The sequence below is a fragment of the Hyla sarda genome, chromosome 11 (assembly GCF_029499605.1).
Source record: "Hyla sarda isolate aHylSar1 chromosome 11, aHylSar1.hap1, whole genome shotgun sequence".
In the NCBI taxonomy this organism is placed as follows: Eukaryota; Metazoa; Chordata; class Amphibia; order Anura; family Hylidae; genus Hyla; species Hyla sarda.
In genome coordinates this window covers 6,508,974-6,528,939 of record NC_079199.1, presented here as the reverse complement: position 1 = coordinate 6,528,939, position 19,966 = coordinate 6,508,974, and the positions used below count along the sequence as shown (strand labels likewise).

The 19,966-nt window shown below is 44.4% G+C and overlaps 1 protein-coding gene across 1 annotated transcript in view; it reads right to left on the bottom strand.

Annotated features, from left to right (window-relative positions):
• Positions 1–14,493, bottom strand: part of FAM181A (family with sequence similarity 181 member A) — a 35,373-nt gene extending 20,880 nt beyond the window's left edge. Inside the window, 1 exon segment of the mRNA XM_056546306.1 lies at positions 14,381–14,493. The gene's annotated coding sequence lies outside the window, so the exon portion shown is untranslated.
• Between the last annotated feature and the right edge of the window lie 5,473 nt (positions 14,494–19,966).

The window sequence follows — 19,966 nt, the reverse complement described above, 5'->3', positions numbered from 1 at the left end:
CCCCCACACTGCCCTCATATAGTAACTAAGACCCCCAACACTGCCCTCACATAGTGATTCAGACCCCCACACTGCCCTCATATAGTGATTAAGACCCCCAACACTGCCCTCATATAGTGATTCAGACCCCCACACTGCCATCATATAGTGATTAAGACCCCCAACACTGCCCTCATATAGTGATTAAGTCCCCCAGAACTGCTCTCATATAGTGATTAAGTCCCCCAGCACTGACCTCATATAGTGATCAAGACCCCCAGCACTGCCCTCATATAGTGATTAAGTCCCCCAGCACTGCCCTCATATAGTGATTAAGTCCCCCAACACTGCCCTCATATAGTGATTAAGACCCTCCCCCCCACTGCCCTCATATAGTGATTAAGACCCCCACACTGCCCTCATATAGTGATTAAGACCCCCAACACTGCCCTCATATAGTGACTAAGACCCCCAACACTGCCCTCATATAGTGATTAAGACCCCCAACACTGCCCTCATATAGTGATTCAGACCCCCACACTGCCCTCATATAGTGATTAAGACCCCCAACACTGCCCTCATATAGTGATTCAGACCCCCACACTGCCCTCATATAGTGGTTAAGACCCCCAACACTGCCCTCATAAATGGCAACATGAAAAAACAAAACACCCAGTATTTGTGTCATACCTGTGACCTGTGACTTCCCTCCACATCCTCCGGACTCTACCGTTCTCACCTTTGACCTCCAGAAGTGGCAGCGTGGGAGAGAAATGCGGCCTGGAAGTGCCTGTGTCCTTCAGGGTCATCGTTTTACTGTGAGGGCATCCTATAGACTAAACTCAGTTAGGAGCTGCGCTCACCTGGGGACCCAGGACGTGTCCCAGAAGGACCTTTGCACAGGTCACTGAGCATACCCAGATGTCTCCCCCATTCATATCAATAGGACTGCTCCTGTCTGTTGTGGCCTATATCCACGGGGTTTGCAGTAAAGCATTTCTCTAAATGCTGTTAAGAACAGCTCAGGAAAGATGGCCACCTCAATAATAATATACAACATTTAAAAATAAAATTACAATCATAAAGTAGAAAAAGATTTAAAAAAAGCAAGTTTTACTATATGGGTCTAAAAAATACTAGGCGATACATTCCCATTGTAATAGATGTTCTTTCTGCTGTGTGACTATAATACCAGCAGATGGCACCAAAGATTCATATACAACTGACAGTGTAATGCAAAAGCATCGCAACACAATCTGAGCTGGAGATACGTTCTCAGTAATTTACCTGCAAACATAGAAATAATCAAATTAGTTATTTTAATTAACAATACTGCCCCCTATGTACAAGAATATAACTACTATAATACTGCTCCTATATACAAGAATATAACTACTATAATACTGCTCCTATATACAGGAATATAAATACTATAATACTGCTCCTCTATACAAGAATATAACTACTATAATACTGCTCCTATATACAAGAATATAACTACTATAATACTGCCTCCTATATACAAGAATATAACTCCTATAATACTGCTCCTATATACAAGAATATAACTCCTATAATACTGCTCCTATATACAAGAATATATCTACTATAATACTGCTCCTATATACAAGAATATAACTACTATAATACTGCTCCTATATACAAGAATATAACTCCTATAATACTGCTCCTCTATACAAGAATATATCTACTATAATACTGCCTCCTATATACAAGAATATAACTACTATAATACTGCCTCCTATATACAAGAATATAACTCCTATAATACTGCTCCTATATACAAGAATATAACTCCTATAATACTGCTCCTATATACAAGAATATATCTACTATAATACTGCTCCTATATACAAGAATATAACTACTATAATACTGCCTCCTATATACAAGAATATAACTACTATAATACTGCCCCTATATACAAGAATATAACTACTATAATACTGCTCCTATATACAAGAATATAACTCCTATAATACTGCTCCTATATACAAGAATATAACTACTATAATACTACTCCTATATACAAGAATATAACTACTATAATACTGCTCCTATATACAAGAATATAACTACTATAATACTGCTCCTATATACAAGAATATAACTACTATAATGCTGCTCCTATATACAAGAATATAACTACTATAATACTGTCTCCTATATACAAGAATATAACTACTATGATACTGCTTCTATATACAAGAATATAACTACTATAATACTGCTCATATATACAAGAATATAACTACTATAATACTGACTCCTACATACAAGAATATAACTACTATAATAATGCTCCTATATACAAGAATATACCTACTATAATACTGCTCCTATATACAAGAATATAACTACTATAATACTGCCTCCTAGCTGTGAGGTTGTGTGTCTGTGGTTCTCCTCATGTCTGGAGCAAGCCCAGGGCGGGGCCACCCTGGGCGGGGAAGCTCCCCAAGCAAGGCCCAGGCTTCTCGGCCTACACTGGGGGAAAACTCCCAGGCTTCTTCTAATGTGGATGTAAATCCTAAAGTCATTGCAGTACAGAAGAATACTGAGCATGTAAGTCCAGCCATTGCAAAGAAGGAAAATACAGCGATGGATGTATGTAAAGAAAAGAAAGCAGCAGCAGCAGCAAGTATGTGTAAGGAATGTGATGTGGAACAGTCTGCCAGCCATGGTGTACAGAGTGATGGTAACATGACTGAATTCAAGACAGAATCCATTGTGGGAACTCCAAAGTCTGCAAACAGAGGCCATGGAGGTGCACAGGAGCTGGGGCAGAGTGGATCACAGGCAGCAGGTGTGCAGCTCCACTCTCCAGCACAGAGGCAGAGGAGGACATCACTGGAGAGACAAACACTACAGGAGAACCTGCAGCAGCAAGAGGTGGTCTCCAGCATGACCCGCTCAGGCCGCACAAGATCCCAGGCTGGAGGTAAGAGCCAAAATACTGACAAGTCCATGGAGGTGACACCTGGGAAATCTGTGGAGAAATATGAAAGTGTTTGCAAAACTGTTCCTGCCCCAGACCCTAATGTATGTGACCGGGCCTCAGGAGATACAAGCAGCCAAGGCTCCTCTGTGTTCACCCAGCCTGAGAGACTGTCCAGACCCCTCCAGCAGGGCAAAGAGACCACCCGGGCACCAGAGCTACAGCTGGCGGAGGAGATCCCTGCACTGGTGAGGAGGATGGAGGAGCTGAAGCACCAAAAACAAATGCTGCAAATGCAGATTGACTGTATATACAAACTAAGGACTGTGAACCCACAGTACAAGTCCATGCATGATGATAAACTGTATGCACTGAGCACAGAACTGGCCACCATAGTGAGCGAGATGGACTCTATACTGGAGAGGATGGGACCCTTAGCGGAATCCTATAGGAACAAGGAACGCTTTTCCCAGTACCAGCTGAGTTTTGGTGCAGAGCCTAGATCCGATGTGGAAGCAGACATCACCCCAGATGAGCCCCAGCAGGTGACAAGACCCCTTATAAAACCCCCAAGTTTCACCTTCAAGGATCGGCATGTTCATAAGCCCGAGGAGCAGCAACCTCAGAGACCTGCAGCTGTTCTGGAGTCTGCAACTCACTTACCTGCAGAGGCACTACAAGTCCCAGAAGTCCCAGTGCATCAGGAGGACAGTGGACATTTGCCGGTGTATGAAGGTGATGGGGTGATGGAACAGAGCTCTAATGTTGGGGCACGGACTGGGGGTGAGGACTGTGATGATGTTGGGGCACAGACTGGGGGTGCGGACTGTGATGTTCTTGAGGGGTCGGTGGCTGGAGGGGGTGCACAATCTGTGTGGGGTGTTGTGTCTGATAATGATATAGAGGTGGATGGGACAGGTGATGTGGTACACAATACTGTGCAGGATTTCCCCCCTTTACCCACAAGTACAGCAGCTGTGGCAGGGCCCCCTAGAGTAGACCCCGACCCTGTAAGACAGGACACAGTTACCCGCCAGGTTCCTCCTAGAAATGCCTGGAGCCGTGGTGCTCCATCGTTCACCTCCAGCCCCAATTACACTGGCCAGGCATTTAAAAGGAGGAACGTGGTGAGATTTCGGCACAGAGGTGCCAAGGAGGACCTTCCGGATAGGAGGTTTGTGGTGAGGGAGCTCCTGTGCCACCAGATGGGGTTTGTGCCAGCGGACATCTTGGCGGTAATAAACCTACCAGATAGACAGGGCTATGATGTCAGCTTTAAGCTAATGTCTAATCTGGATAGGTTCTGGTCCAACTTCCCTAGGTTCAGAGACGCAGAGGGATGGAGTAAATTCAGTTTTATTCCCATATCCAAGCCAGATACCGTCATCATCAATATCATCTTCTGGAATGAAGCTGTTCCCCCCCAGGACATTGTGGTGTGGCTCCGCAGACATTGTGACCTGGTGTCTGATCTCACCAAGAACAGAGATGATGACGGTATCTGGACTGGAGGGTGGAAGGTCCTGGTGAAGCTGCGCCAACATGGGAACATCACCCAACATCTGCCAAATTCCTTCTTTATTGGTAGAGAGAAGGGCGTTTGTTTCTACCCTGGTCAGCCCAGAAAGTGCTTTAAATGTGGTAAACCTGGGCATCTGGCAAACACCTGTACCGTGGTAAAGTGTAACCTGTGTGGTGAGACTGGTCATGTAAGTGCCGACTGTCACAACATCAGATGTAATCTATGTGGTGAGATCGGTCACCCTCACCGGGACTGTCCCAATGCCTGGCACAACATCTGCCGGGAGCTTCCTGATGAGGACCTTGTGGCGGGGGCAGAGGCTGTAGAGGAGGAGGCTTTGTTATCAGACCCTATACTGACCAGACAGGAGGTCCAGACAGATGTGAGTAACACTGCACCAACACCTCAGCAGTCAGAGAGCACACAGGGGGACATATGGGTTGTGCCACAAGACCAGCAGCAGCCGGGGGTGTCCACTTCTGTGTCTGAGGGGAATAGGATGCAGCAAAATAAAAGGAGGAAAAAAGACAAGTCCTCCCGCAGGCCTGAGGGGGAGAACAGCATCGTTCAAAGTGTGAAAAAAAGGGCTGACAACAGGGCAGGAGTGATGGTTGTGTCCAACAGGTACGAGGTCCTGTCAGAGTCTGAGGGAGATCTGGACACTGAATTGAAAAGAATAGAGGATGACTGTGACGTTGACACAAGGGACCAACCCCCAATAAAAAAGAAACCCCCAAGTGTAAAACCTCAGGTAGAGTCAGATATGGAGACAGGTGGTGGACAGCGGGACTCAGATTCTGACTTGTGATAATGGGGATCGGGTCTCTGCTCTTCTTTCTTATCATGGCTGGGTTTACTATAAGGGTAACTTCTAGTAATGTGAACAGTATTAAAGTGAGGAGGACACGGCACGTAGTCTATGACCATCTTAGGGATCTAGACACAGATATCATCTTTATGCAGGAGACGCGCCTGACTTCTTCGGGGTATTTACGTGAGGCTGAGAGGGAATGGACGTCTGGTCCTTCTTTCTGGTCACTGGCTGTGGAGCCTTATGCCGGGGTGGCCATACTGTTTACCACCAGGGATGTGACTGTACATAGGATGACAGAGGTCGTCATGGGAAGGTGTCTGATCCTGGAGGTCACCATCCAAGGTAGAAGACTCCGGCTCATAAATATCTATGGCCCACAGACAGTGGCAGAAAGGGTCCAGCTATTTAATGAGGTAAAACCATATCTATTCACATCTGTTCCTGTAATCATGGCCGGGGATTTTAATGTCACTAGGACATCGGGTGACAGGTCCTCAGGTAGAGCGGTGGCCAGGGACTCCAGGGTCCTAAATAACATCATATTGCAGGCCGGTCTGAGTGATGTCTTCACACAGGGTGGAAGGAAACCGAAACTAACATACACATGTTCTGACAGGAGCAGTAGAATAGATATGGCGTTTGTGGGACCTGAAGAATTTATTAGTGATAGGACTGAGAGAACTGTCCCTTATTCGGATCACATGGCCTTAGCTTTCTGCCTTGGTGTCAGTAAGCGCCCAGATATTGGAAGGGGGCTCTGGAAGCTTAATTCCAGTATCTTGGAGGATGTCTATGTCCAGAAATGTGTTTATTCCTTCATGCAGAGCCAGCTAGAGCGGGTGGACTTCTATGATGATATGGCCGCCTGGTGGGAGGATGTCAAGGATGAGATCAGAACCCTCTTAAAGAGACTGTCCTTTAAAAAGGGGAGGAGTAAGTATGGCCAGTATCTCAAGCTGCGCAAAGAATTGGAGTCATTATATTCGGCGGGTGGGGACCAACAAAGGATAGACCGGCTGAAATCTGAGATAAGACAGTATCAGTACAGCAGGTATACCTCCCTGGTTCTTGAACGGGATTATGGGTCCTTAGGGTCTCCTGATCCCTTTGAGAATTGCCGGGAGCGGGTGGCAAATAAATCTGTCACCGGTCTCACTGACTCCCAGGGTGTTTTGCAGGAATCTCGGGAGGGTATCCTGGGGGTGGTGAGATCGTACTATGCTGACTTGTTTCAGAGGAAGGTTTTGGATAGAGACAAGATGACCCAATTCTTGGAGACAACTCCGCTCCCTGATACTAATGATTTGGACTTTTCTCCTTTGACAGCAGAATTGACGGTGGCGGAGGTCAAAGAGGCCATTGATAAGTTACATCTGAAGAAGGCACCAGGTCCGGATGGGATAACAGCAGAATTCTATAAGACATTCAGAGACCTCTTGGCTCCAATCCTCGTGGATGTTTACACAAATTGTCTAGAAAGTCACCTGATGCCTCCATCCATGAGAGTGTCCTCGCTGATTCTGCTGTCTAAAGGTAAAGAGCCGAGTGACATCAAGAACTGGAGGCCAATTGCCCTCTTGAATGTCGACAGGAAGATTCTGGCAAAAATCCTGTTTTCTAGGTTAGTTTGTCTGTCCCCGGCACTGTTGGCAGGCTGTCAGTATGGCACAGTAAAAGGGCGGAACATCTCTGGGGCAGTGATCTCCATAAGGGAGATGTTTGAGAGATGTAAAGCCCTGAGGTGTGGGAGATATGTTGTGAGTCTTGACCAGGCTAAAGCCTTTGACAGAGTAGATCATGAGTATCTATGGGCCACTTTGTCAAAGTACGGTATTCCGGGACAATTCATCGATTGGCTGAAGACTTTGTATTGTGAGGCCGAGAGCTTTCCTCTGATCAATGGTTGGCAGGGTGACACGTTCAGGGTTGAGGCGGGGGTGAGACAAGGTTGCCCACTGAGTCCGCTGCTGTATGTATTTGCCTTAGACCCATTTCTGAGGTCACTGGAGGAGTGTGGTTTTCAGGGGGTGCCGGTCCCCCACTGCCTGCCCCTGAGTGTTGTTGCCTATGCGGATGATGTGACTGTAGCGATATCTGAGCCTCGTGAGGTGGAGATGTTGTCTGCGGCCATCAGAAGTTACTCAGGGGCCTCAGGGTCTCTGGTCAACCTAGAGAAGAGTCAAGCTCTCTGGGTATCAGATACTGATCCAGACTTTGATCTTCCCCTATTTGTGAGAGCCTCCACCTATATTAAAATCCTAGGGGTCAAATTCGGGAGGGACGATAACGCCAGACTAAATTGGGAAGAGAAGTTGGAAGCCGGAAATGCAAAGGTTCAGCGATGGAAGAACTGGAGGCTGACCTATAGAGAAAGGGTTAAAATGTTGAAGACTTACCTGGTCCCCGTCTTCTTGTATGTCTCTGTCGTTTTTCCTTTGCCAGAATGTTTCTCCGCTCGGCTCTTTAGCCTGTTCTTCCAAATGTTTTGGGGGAACAGGTTGAACCCAATAAAAAGAGGGATCACCTACCTACAGAGGAGAGAGGGTGGGTTGGATATGCTGAATCCAAGGGTGTTCTTTGACTCCATGTTTCTAAAAGTCAATTTTGGTTGCCTGGACTCAAACAACAGCTCTCTGTGGGCGAATAGTATCAGGGACTGGATATTGCCTTTTGCAGAGTCTTGGGTGCGAGGCGGCAGTCTCAAGAGGGGGAGATGGACGCGTGACTACCTCCCCCCGTACCTGGAATACGGGCTCAGATGTCTGAAGAGATGGCGCATTGAGAAGTCCTATATTGAGAGTAAGACCCGTAAGGACCTATATGTCAGGGTGTGCAGTACATTCTTCTGTTTACAGCCAGCACTAAGGGACTGTACATCTGCCATCTTACGGGACAGTCTGAGGCTTCTTAACAGTGTGAGGCTACCGAAAAAATTCCATGATATTGCCTGGCTGTCCTTACACGGGAAACTGTTCGTAAGAGGGAATTTAAAATACCTGAGTGTGTCTGATCGGAAGTGTCCCCTAGGGTGTCAGGAGGAGGAGACCATGACACATTTTATATCGGAGTGCTGGGGAGGGCGACACATATGGCAGACGATATCCAACAAGCTAAGAATCCCGAGACTACAGACCCTAAAATACTCAGAAATAATTTACGGTGTAACATCTAGTATAAGTGACATTGACCGGGAGACCTTATATATCATCATATCTGTGATAAAATACTATCATTGGCACACCAGGACCCGAGTCTCTATGTATAATGAACCCTTCCATGATAGGAGAGCAGTAGACCTGATCATGTCAGAGCTGAGGTGGATCAAGTGTTTGGAGGTCAGGGGGAATAGGAAGAACCAATCATTGTGGAGGAACGTGTATATAGAATGATATTTACCTTCATGATGCTTTTGTGTTGTTCATTTATTTACTTTTCTTCTCATATAAAAGCAATGGGCTTTTTCTAAGTTAACATTATTGTTTCTTTTGTAATGGAAGTGTATGATATTTAATATTTGATATTGTTTTGATAATTTTTGGTCGAGTGTACTGTAATATTTCTGTTTGTTTTTTACTAATAAAAATTGCCTCCTATATACAAGAATATAACTACTATAATACTGCCTCCTATATACAAGAATATAACTACTATAATACTGACTCCTATATACAAGAATATAACTACTATAATACTGCTCCTATCTACAAGAATATAACTACTATAATACTGCTCCTATATACAAGAATATAATTACTATAATACTGCTCCTATATACAAGAATATAACTACTATAATACTGCTCCTATATACAAGAATATAACTCCTATAATACTGCTCCTATATACAAGAATATAACTCCTATAATACTGCTCCTATATACAAGAATATAACTCCTATAATACTGCTCCTATATACAAGAATATAACTCCTATAATACTGCTCCTATATACAAGAATATAACTACTATAATACTGCTCCTATATACAAGAATGTATCTACTATAATACTGTTCCTATATACAAGAATATAACTACTATAATACTGCGGTCGGGGAGCCATGTGTGGTAATATGATGCACAGTAACTTCCTAATGGTTCCCCTGTATTACTTGCACATAATGATGTTGTTGGAGTCTTCCCTTAGATCATTACACCCGCAGTTTCGGTGGCGGGGTCACTGATGTTCCTCTGATGATTTGCGGATGTCGTCGTGATTGAAATCATTCGGGTTAATGCGCCGTCCGCACTGTTTGGGGCTGCCGTGGGGGGAGGGGCGGCGGCGGGCCGCGCTCATTGCGCTAATTATCAGCAGTGACGATAAGCAGAGGCAGAGTAATTTAGCGTGAATACAGGCGGCTGGGAAGTGTCAGATCGCGGGGGGAGGCGGCTGCGGATACATAACACTCTGGTTATGGGATTAATATACACATAATCACATTATCCCGCTCATTAAGGCGGCAGATACCATCCGGTGCTGCTCCGGGAGATACAGCGTATTCCTTCATTACCCGCCCGCACGTCTTATATATACACAGGGGGAGATTTATCAAAACCCGTCCAGAGGAAAAGTTGCCCAGTTGCCCATAGCAACCAATCAGATCGCTTCTTTCATTTTTGAAAAGACCTCTGCAAAATGAAAGTAACGATCTGATTGGTTGCTGTGGGCAACTCAGCAACTATTCCTCTGGACGGGTTTTGATAAATTTCCCTCACGGTTATGATGTCCTATAACTACTGATGACATCACCATATCTGATACGATGACATCACTAAAAAAATCCCCCCCGTCTCCTTTACACTGTGGACATCCCGCCGGCTGAATGTCCGCCCGCACCGACCTGCACCATCTCATAGACCAGTGGTCTCCAACCTGCGGACCTCCGGATGTTGCAAAACTACAACTCCCAGCATGCCCGGACAGCCAACGGCTGTCCGGGCATGCTGGGAGTTGTAGTTTTGCAACATACGGAGGTCCACAGGTTGGAGACCACTGTCATAGACAGTGTGATGGCCAGGGGTCAAGTCCTGGAAGAAAAGGTGTGGGAACTCACCCAAGATTTCCACTCAAGGACTGGTCCTGCAGAAAAAGTGCAGGAATTCCGTTCCCACAAGAGCCCTGGTGGTGGCCCAGTATAGCAGACTCCATGCTGTGACCCCTGGTCTCCCCTTCACCTGTCTCCTATGTACATTCCCCTAAGTAATGCATTGTACATAAAATGTTATATATCTTTAAGAACTGTTGTCATGTGATTGCATCTGGGTACTAATAACCTGCGGCGTCGTATGTCTTAGGGGGGATTAAACTGGCAGAGTCACTGGTAGAGAAGGATCTGGGTGACTTGTAGATCACAGACTACAGAATAGCACAATGTCAGGCTGCTGCTTCCAAAGCCGGCAGGATATTGTCATGTATCAAAAGAGGCATGGACTCAAGGGACAGGGACATAATACTCCCTCTTTATAAAGCATTGGTACAGTCTATAGTGTATAATACTCCCCCTTTATAAAGCATTGGTACAGTCTATAGTGTATAATACTCCCCCTTTATAAAGCATTGGTACGGCCTCACCTGGAATAAGCTGTTCAGTTTTGGGCACCTGTCCATAAAAGGGACACTGCGGAGTTGGAAAGGGTGCAGAGACGCGCGACCAAACTAATATGGGGCATGGAACATCTTAGCTATGAGGAGCGATTAAAGGAGTTACAATTGTTTAGTCTTGAGAAGAGACGTTTAAGGGGGGATATGATAAACGTATATAAGTATATTAATGGCCCATACAAAAAATATGGAGAAAAACTGTTCCAGGTTAAACCCCCCCCAAAGGACGCGGGGGCACTCCCTCCGTCTGGAGAAGAAAAGGTTTAGTCTAAAGGGGCGGCACGCCTTCTTTACCGTGAGGACTGTGAATTTATGGAACGGTCTACCTCAGGAACTGGTCACAGCAGGAACAATTAACAGCTTTAAAACAGGATTAGATACATTCCTGGAACAAAATAACATTAATGCTTATGAAGAAATATAAAATCTCATCCCTTCCCCAATATCGCGCCACACCCCTACCCCTTAATTCCCTGGTTGAACTTGATGGACATATGTCTTTTTTCGACCGTACTAACTATGTAACTATGTAAGGTACCAGTGACCATGTGACCTACAGGGGGACCTATGGGACCCCTCAGAGTCTCCCCCATGTAAGCCCTGGGTGGAGTGCTCTCTCTCGCTCTCTCTCTTATGCTTAGTTCCTGTTAGCTTCGTTGCAGAGAGGTCAAGTCCTAGGGTTGTGTCTTGGGTCCAGAGGAGGCCAAAATCTACCACGCAGCCACGGATCCACGAGTCCACTACCCCCCAGGTCCAAGTCAAAGCCTGGTAAGCTACAAACGGGGTAAAGTCTGTCATAGTCACTCAGTCAAGTCAGTCCAAGTCAAGTCTGTCTCAAGTCAGCGTGGTCTGCATCCAAATTGTCCAAGTCCACTATAAGTCCCGACAAGCCCTGTGGTCTCTGAAGTCGCTGGTCACCTCAAGCTGTATAGACCGTTACATTAGTCTGACTCAGTAAAGCTGCCGTTCCGTAACTTGGCGTCGGAGTCATTATTTTCCCCCCGAGCCTAGCCCAGGATCCAGCGGTCTACCTTCGGGTGGTGAAGCAGTTAAACCACGCCCTGGCGTCACGAACACAAGGGTATAATGCCATCTACCCCTAGGGTAATTCCATTTGCCCTCATCACGCCCTCACCACAACAGCAATGCAGTCTGACGAAATTCAGCAGAAAGAATGAACATCTTGATTCTTTAGGTGAATATCTGTTCCGCCGGCGGAATGTCTGCAGTGTGAACGAGCCCAAAAGCTTCTGCGGTGCCCAGTGCTCATTATGGTGCAGTATGTTCCCAATAAATGTATAAATATATAGGGTGTGTGCGAACACCCGCTCACAACCATTTCGGGCACCCCTCACGACCACACCCCTCATGATGTCATGCCACGCCCCCTCCATTCATGTCTATTGGAGGGGGCGTGGCAGCTGTGTTCGGCAGTCATCTGGCACTGCACAGAGTTCGCTCCGTGAACCAGATGACTGGGGTGCCGCGGCAGAGATCGAAGGAGTTTTTGGCATTTTTTTGGGCATTTTACTTCTGAATCTTTTGACTTTGAGGCTATATTCACACGGCGCAATGTCCGCACGGACTTTCCGCTGCAGCAGAGTCCTATTTCAACGATTTCAATGGGATTCTGCTGCACTGTCTGCCCGATTCCTCCCGGTTTTTGTGACAAAAACCATTGCTGTCTACGAGACGGCGAATTTCCAAGCAGACCTGGCGTCCCCAGATTATTCAAATCTGCGGAATGTCCGCCCGTGTTTTCCGCACACTTTCAGCCGTGAGAATCCGGTCTGATGCTATGTTGACACGGCAGATTTTTTTGCAGAATAAAAATTTTCAACAGACATAAAGCAGAAGGCGGGCGCCGGCAGAACATTCCGGCGCTAAGACCGCCCAGGAATGCGCCATCTCCATAGACAACAATACATTTCCAAGAAAGAATGGACATGTCCATTCTTTCTGCGAGACCGGGTCAGAATTTCCGCAGCAGATGTTTCCTCTGTGTGCACGATGCAGCAGAATCCCACTGAAACTAGGCCTAAGACAGTCCAAATTGCGCCAAATTCTAGGAAAAAGCGGACGCCTTTTAATAAGTTTTGCGCAGTTTACTCCAGCAATCAGGGTCTTCATAAATCTGACCCGTTGCATTTCATTTCGCCGCCATATTTAAAAATTTTCTGATGTCAGTGAATGGGAACAGTGGCGTTTCCCAACCAGTGTGCCTCCAGCTGTTGCAAAACTACAACTCCCAGCATGCCCGGACAGCCAACGGCTGTCCGGGCATGATGGGAGTTGTAGTTTTGCAACAGCTGGAGGTACACCGGTAGGGAAACCCTGGTCTAGAGGCCGGACTGTTTAGCTCACAGAGAATTGCTTACACTAGATACAACTGTAGCAAACCTTCAGCTGTGAAAAGCCGAGTAACATGTAAATATGCACAACGCTGGTGGAATATCGTGCAGCTGCCCTGACGCGGAGACAATACAGACGGAGCAATAAATCGCAGCGTTTACGCCTCCGCCCAGAAGCCTCCATTCCCAATTTTCACTTTTCTATCTGCGCCCTCAACCCGACCATTTTCACGTCTTTCAACCATCGACCCGGTGACAAACGACTGTCAGCAGCTGCGCCCGTTCAGCAAGTGCGTGATTGATATGAGACAACCCCCCCCTCATAGGCGATCAATAAATCAGGTGGCAATTAGATGGAGCGACTGCAAGGGGGGGGGGGGGGACCAGGAGCAAATGGAAATGAATAGGTAAAAGGAGAGAATAAATCACCGCCGCGCAAATGTGAGAGCGGAGCGGCTGCAGTCATTTATAAATGGAACCAGAACACCCCCTTGACGTTAACCCCTTACAGACCCAAAAAGAAGGACCCTGCATTTATCACTCCCATTCGTGAATCCTCCGGAAAAAGCTGGGTGACAACCAAAATGGCTGCCAGGATGATTTACTCAGCTTGCCCCAGACCTCCGAATGGCAAATATGTCCCGGTAATAGAAAAACAGGATCGGGGGGCTGTCTGTTTTTGGGGACACTGGGCGCCGACGTAGATACCAATATCTCTTGATTTAAAAAAAATTATCTTAAAAGGGAACTTCTCGGACCCCACGATTCTAAAACTATAGGGGGTCACAGCGCTGATTTGGCGCAGGGGCGCTGCAGTGTGGCCCCATTCAAGTGGTAGGGCCACAGCTGAGTGGCCAGTATCAGCGGTGTGCAGGGAATACTAAGAAGAGGTACAACAACCTCCATCATCCTCTGCTGCAATGATCAGGGCCCCCATTACGGTACCTACAGTGCAGCCCAATACCCCATATAAAGGTGGTCTCCAAATTGTGGTCCTCCAGATGTTGCGAAACTACAACTCTCAACATGCCCGGACAGCCAACTGCTGGGAGTTGTAGTTTCGCAACATCTGGAAGTCCACTGCCATATAATACTATCCTGTGAAAATAATACAAGATGGCAGGCCCCATGACGAACAAGACGACCCCAGATCCCACGTCAGTCTCTCTCAATGGCTGGTAACAGAGAACAACAGATAATGGCGGAGATTGATGGCGCTGTCTTATGGTGAGAATCTCCTTGTTGCCCCTAGCAACCAATTACAGCTCAGCAGAAAGCAACCAATTACAGTTCAGCTTTCACTTTTCCTATGAGGTAAAATGAAAGTAAAGCTGTGACTGGTTGCTATGGGCAACAAGGAGAATCTTACTATAAGACCGTGTTCGCGCACAGTAAAATTGTCGCGTTTTGAGCCTGAGGCTAAGATCGCATCACAGCTCCATCGCGGAGTCCGCTCATGCCCCACTAAACGAATACGGCGAACAGAGGCCCGATACGTGTGAACTTGGCCTAAGAGAGCACGATAAATCTCCCCCCAATATTTATATGTCCTAAACTCAGTCTCTCTCCAGTCTGACAGGGTTGATAACAGGGAGTAAGGCGCGGTTCACACTGCGTTAGGGCTTCCGTCAGGCGTAGCCGTCTGTTTCCCGCCAAAAATGTAATACTGACCTATACTGTAACGGAGAGCAACAGTTGCCATTCTTTTCACTGACCGGAGGGGAGGGAGTCACCTAGCGACTGTGTTAGGGCCGTATGCGCTTTTTTAACCAGAGTCAAAAGCACGGTCTGCCGCATTATCCAATCTGCTGAAAATAGCGCATACGGCTTAAACATTGACTCCGTTTGGGCGACTGACATGAATGAGGCCCCCTGCTCTCCTCTAAAATATATGGCGCTAGCCCATTTTTGTCGCTGTTTTGTTCTTGTCGCTCATAGCAACCAATCACAGAAAAGCTTGACTGACACAGCGTTTTTGTGAAAACTATTTTTTTATTTTCTTTTTTAATAGATGAAGAATCGCACCAAAAAAGCGTTAACGCATGGCCTTTTTAAATTTTTTTTTTGGGGGGGGGGAAGAAATTGTGCCTTTTTTTTTTTTCCTCAATAAAACTGAGCTGCAATACCACACACAACCTGAGGACAGATGTGGCGCTGTTCTTTTAAACAAATCAGCTCTGCTTTTGTCATCTTGGATAAACCCAAGGCTAGGGGGTACATGGCGACTGTGGTGGCGCAATTTCGGAGTATTGTACCTAATGTCTGCAAATGGTGTTGCATGGATTTATGATGGGTTTTCGGTCACAATTCGGAAGTCACATGTGACTGCGACCTGTTCGCGACTTCTAATAAAAGTCATGTAACATGTTGCCCAACTATTTCCGTATGCCGCAGTATATGTCGGCGCCCCCGTATGACGGGTCGCTGACGTATTTGTCTATCATTGTCGATAATTGTCAGAAATAGAACGTAAACAGGGGAATTCCCAAGACTTTAATACGTAAAAGCCCCATTTCTCCGCTCCACATGTTAGGTTACGGTCGGCAGAGCGCAGGTTCTGGAAGAATCCAAAAATATCGCACCTCACGTCCGTACGAGCTCCCAGGGCACCCTCCTGAGGCGATGGGAGGCGGCGCAGTATAAAATCTAGAGCGCGGCGCCGGTATTTTAAGAAAGTTTCCAGTTACTTACAGGTCAGGATTCTGAAATAGAAATATCTGGAAGCCATTTATATCTACGACTATAAAATATTCATTCAATGTTTCCAATTATACACAACGCGGGTCCAAAATAGACGACCGCCAGTGAGGCGCGATACCAGGGGGATGAAAACTGCGCAGGTGGAATTCATTCCGCCCTTCAGCACAATCCTAAAGGAATCATCGCACATCATTCACTTAAAAGTGCGCGGGATCCATCCAAGGTGAGGAGCAGAATAAGGCGAAGACGAACTTAAAGGGCCGGAGCAGTGTTTACATAAGATTCGCTTCAGCAATGAAAAGTTCCGCAACATCCCAATAAAAAGTCCTTTCATCTTCACTTCAAAGTTCTCTGCTTGTTGTCAGTGAATGAGAACCTTCATAACTTATAGCAGCTGTACATATATATTATATACAGTATATACCCAGGTTATAACAGCATGGTCCATATCACTATATACACGAGATATATAACTTATACCAGCTGTACATATATATTATATACAGTATATACCCAGGTTATACCAGCATGGTCCATATCACTATATACTGGAGATATATAACTTATAGCAGCTGTACATATCTATTATATACAGTATATACCAGGTTATACCAGCATGGTCCATATCACTATATACAGGAGATATATAACTTATACCAGCTGTACATATATATTATATACAGTATATACCCAGGTTATACCAGCATGGTCCATATCACTATATACAGGAGATATATAACTTATACCAGCTGTACATATATATATTATATACAGTATATACCAGGTTATACCAGCATGGTCCATATCACTATATACAGGAGATATATAACTTATACCAGCTGTACATATATATATATTATATACAGTATATACCAGGTTATACCAGCATGGTCCATATCATTATATACAGGAGATATATAACTTATACCATCTGTACATATATATTATATACAGTATATACCCAAGTTATACCAGCATGGTCCATATCACTATATACAGGAGATATATAACTTATACCAGCTGTGCATATATATTATATACAGTATATACCAGGTTATACCAGCATGGTCCATATCACTATACTGTATACAGGAGATATATAACTTATACCAGCTGTACATATATATATTATATACAGTATATACCAGGTTATACCAGCATGGTCCATATCATTATATACAGGAGATATATAACTTATACCAGCTGTACATATATATTTTATACAGTATATACCAGGTTATACCAGCATGGTCCATATCACTATATACAGGAGATATATAACTTATACCAGCTGTACATATATATATTATATACAGTATATACCAGGTTATACCAGCATGGTCCATATCACTATATACAGGAGACATAACTTATACCAGCTGTACATATATATTATATACAGTATATACCCAGGTTATACCAGCATGGTCCATATCATTATATACAGGAGATATATAACTTATATCAGCTGTACATATATATTATATACAGTATATACCAGGTTATACCAGCATGGTCCATATCACTATATACAGGAGATATATAACTTATACCAGCTGTACATATATATTATATACAGTATATACCCAGGTTATACCAGAATGGTCCATATCACTATATACAGGAGATATATAACTTATACCAGCTGTACATTATATATAACTTATATCAGCTGTACATATATATTATATACAGTATATACCAGGTTATACCAGCATGGTCCATATCACTATATACACGAGATATATAACTTATACCAGCTGTACATATATATTATATACAGTATATACCAGGTTATACCAGCATGGTCCATATCACTATATACAGGAGATATATAACTTATACCAGCTGTACATATATAATTATATACAGTATATACCAGGTTATACCAGCATGGTCCATATCACTATATACAGGAGATATATAACTTATACCAGCTGTACATATATATTATATACAGTATATACCAGGTTATACCAGCATGGTCCATATCACTATATACAGGAGATATATAACTTATACCAGCTGTACATATATATTATATACAGTATATACCAGGTTATAACAGCATGGTCCATATCACTATATACAGGAGATATATAACTTATACCAGCTGTGTATATATATATTATATACAGTATATACCCAGGTTATACCAGCATGGTCCATATCACTATATACAGGAGATATATAACTTATACCAGCTGTACATATATATATTATATACAGTATATACCAGGTTATACCAGCATGGTCCATATCACTATATACAGGAGATATATAACTTATACCAGCTGTACATATATATTATATACAGTATATACCCAGGTTATACCAGCATGGGCCATATCACTATATACAGGAGATTATATAACTTATACCAGCTGTACATATATATTATATACAGTATATACCAGGTTATACCAGCATGGTCCATATCACTATATACAGGAGATATATAACTTATACCAGCTGTACATATATATTATATACAGTATATACCAGGTTATACATGGTCCATATCACTATATACAGGAGATATATAACTTATACCAGCTGTACATATATATTATATACAGTATATACCCAGGTTATACCAGCATGGTCCATATCACTATATACAGGAGATATATAACTTATACCAGCTGTACATATATATTATATACAGTATATACCAGGTTATACATGGTCCATATCTCTATATACAGGAGATATATAACTTATACCAGCTGTGTATATCTTTGTTACATTGTATTATTTATCACACATTAAGCCCCTGTGAATGTTGTGGATCTGGCTTCTATCTCTGACCTATAAAGTATGTGAACATCTTGTGATATACTGGTGATAAATATTGGGATATAAGTATGTGCCCCCCACACACCGTATTCTACTGCTCACCCGGTAACTGGTAAACTTTAGCCTATGACGTCTTTTCTCTCGGTCACCATGGCAGCCATTAAGGTGACCTTTAGGGTTATCACCCAACTTTCTACAGACCCTACAGATAATATTTTGTCACCTTCTTCATCCTCCTACGTATGTTGTACATCTGTTATTTTATACATGAACCAGAGAGCTCAGGATGAACATTCATAGGGACAGAAATTACAAGTTGAATTGATTTGCAATTATTCCTTTCGTACATAATGAAATCTGATCATTATTCATTTCTAATAGGAAGGGGACATGGGACCCCATTTCTTATCAGTGGGGGCTTCGGTGGACAGATCCCCACCTATCAGACACCTATCATCTATCCTGTGGATAGGTTGTGAGCATCTCTTTAAAGGGGTACTCCGCTGCTAGACATCTTGTCTCCTATCCAAAGGAAAGGGTATAAGATGCCTTGGGTTCTCCTGCGATCTACTGCGACACTTGGTGTTCCTGCAGCAGTGGTCGTGATGTCACACCACGCCCCCTCGTGCTGTTAAGCCCCACCCCTTCTATTCATGTCTATGGGAGGGGGCATGTTGACAACACGCCCCCTCCCATAGACATGAATAGAGGAGGCGAGGTGTGATGTCACAAGGGGGCGTGGCCAGTACGTCAGTATCACGGCCCCTTACTCCGAGTGTTCTGAACAAAATGTCCAGAATGCTGGAGCACCGAAGGACCCCTTTAAATCAATGTGGAGGCAGTGCGCTGCTGAGTTGGTGTATCTAAGCCTCTTATGTGTGATACTGTGGAGAGCTGGGGTTAATGCCGTGTGTGTAGACTTATGAGTGTTATGACTATGATAAGAGTTCATGACGTTAGGATAAGCGGCTGCCCATGCCAAGCACCGGGTAAGGAATACCACAAATGCCAGGTAAGGAATACCACAAATACCAGGTAAGGAATACCACAAATGGCAGGTAAGGAATACCACAAATGCCAGGTAAGGGAAACCACTTGTAAACTTTACTTCAGGAACTGCAGCAGGATGATACACACAGGACAGTTCACTTTTAGTGCAATTCTAGTTCCTGTATAGGCACTCTGGGACTTGTAGTCCTTTCTGACTAGATTGTGACTTGACTTGTCTGAACTTGACTTGGACA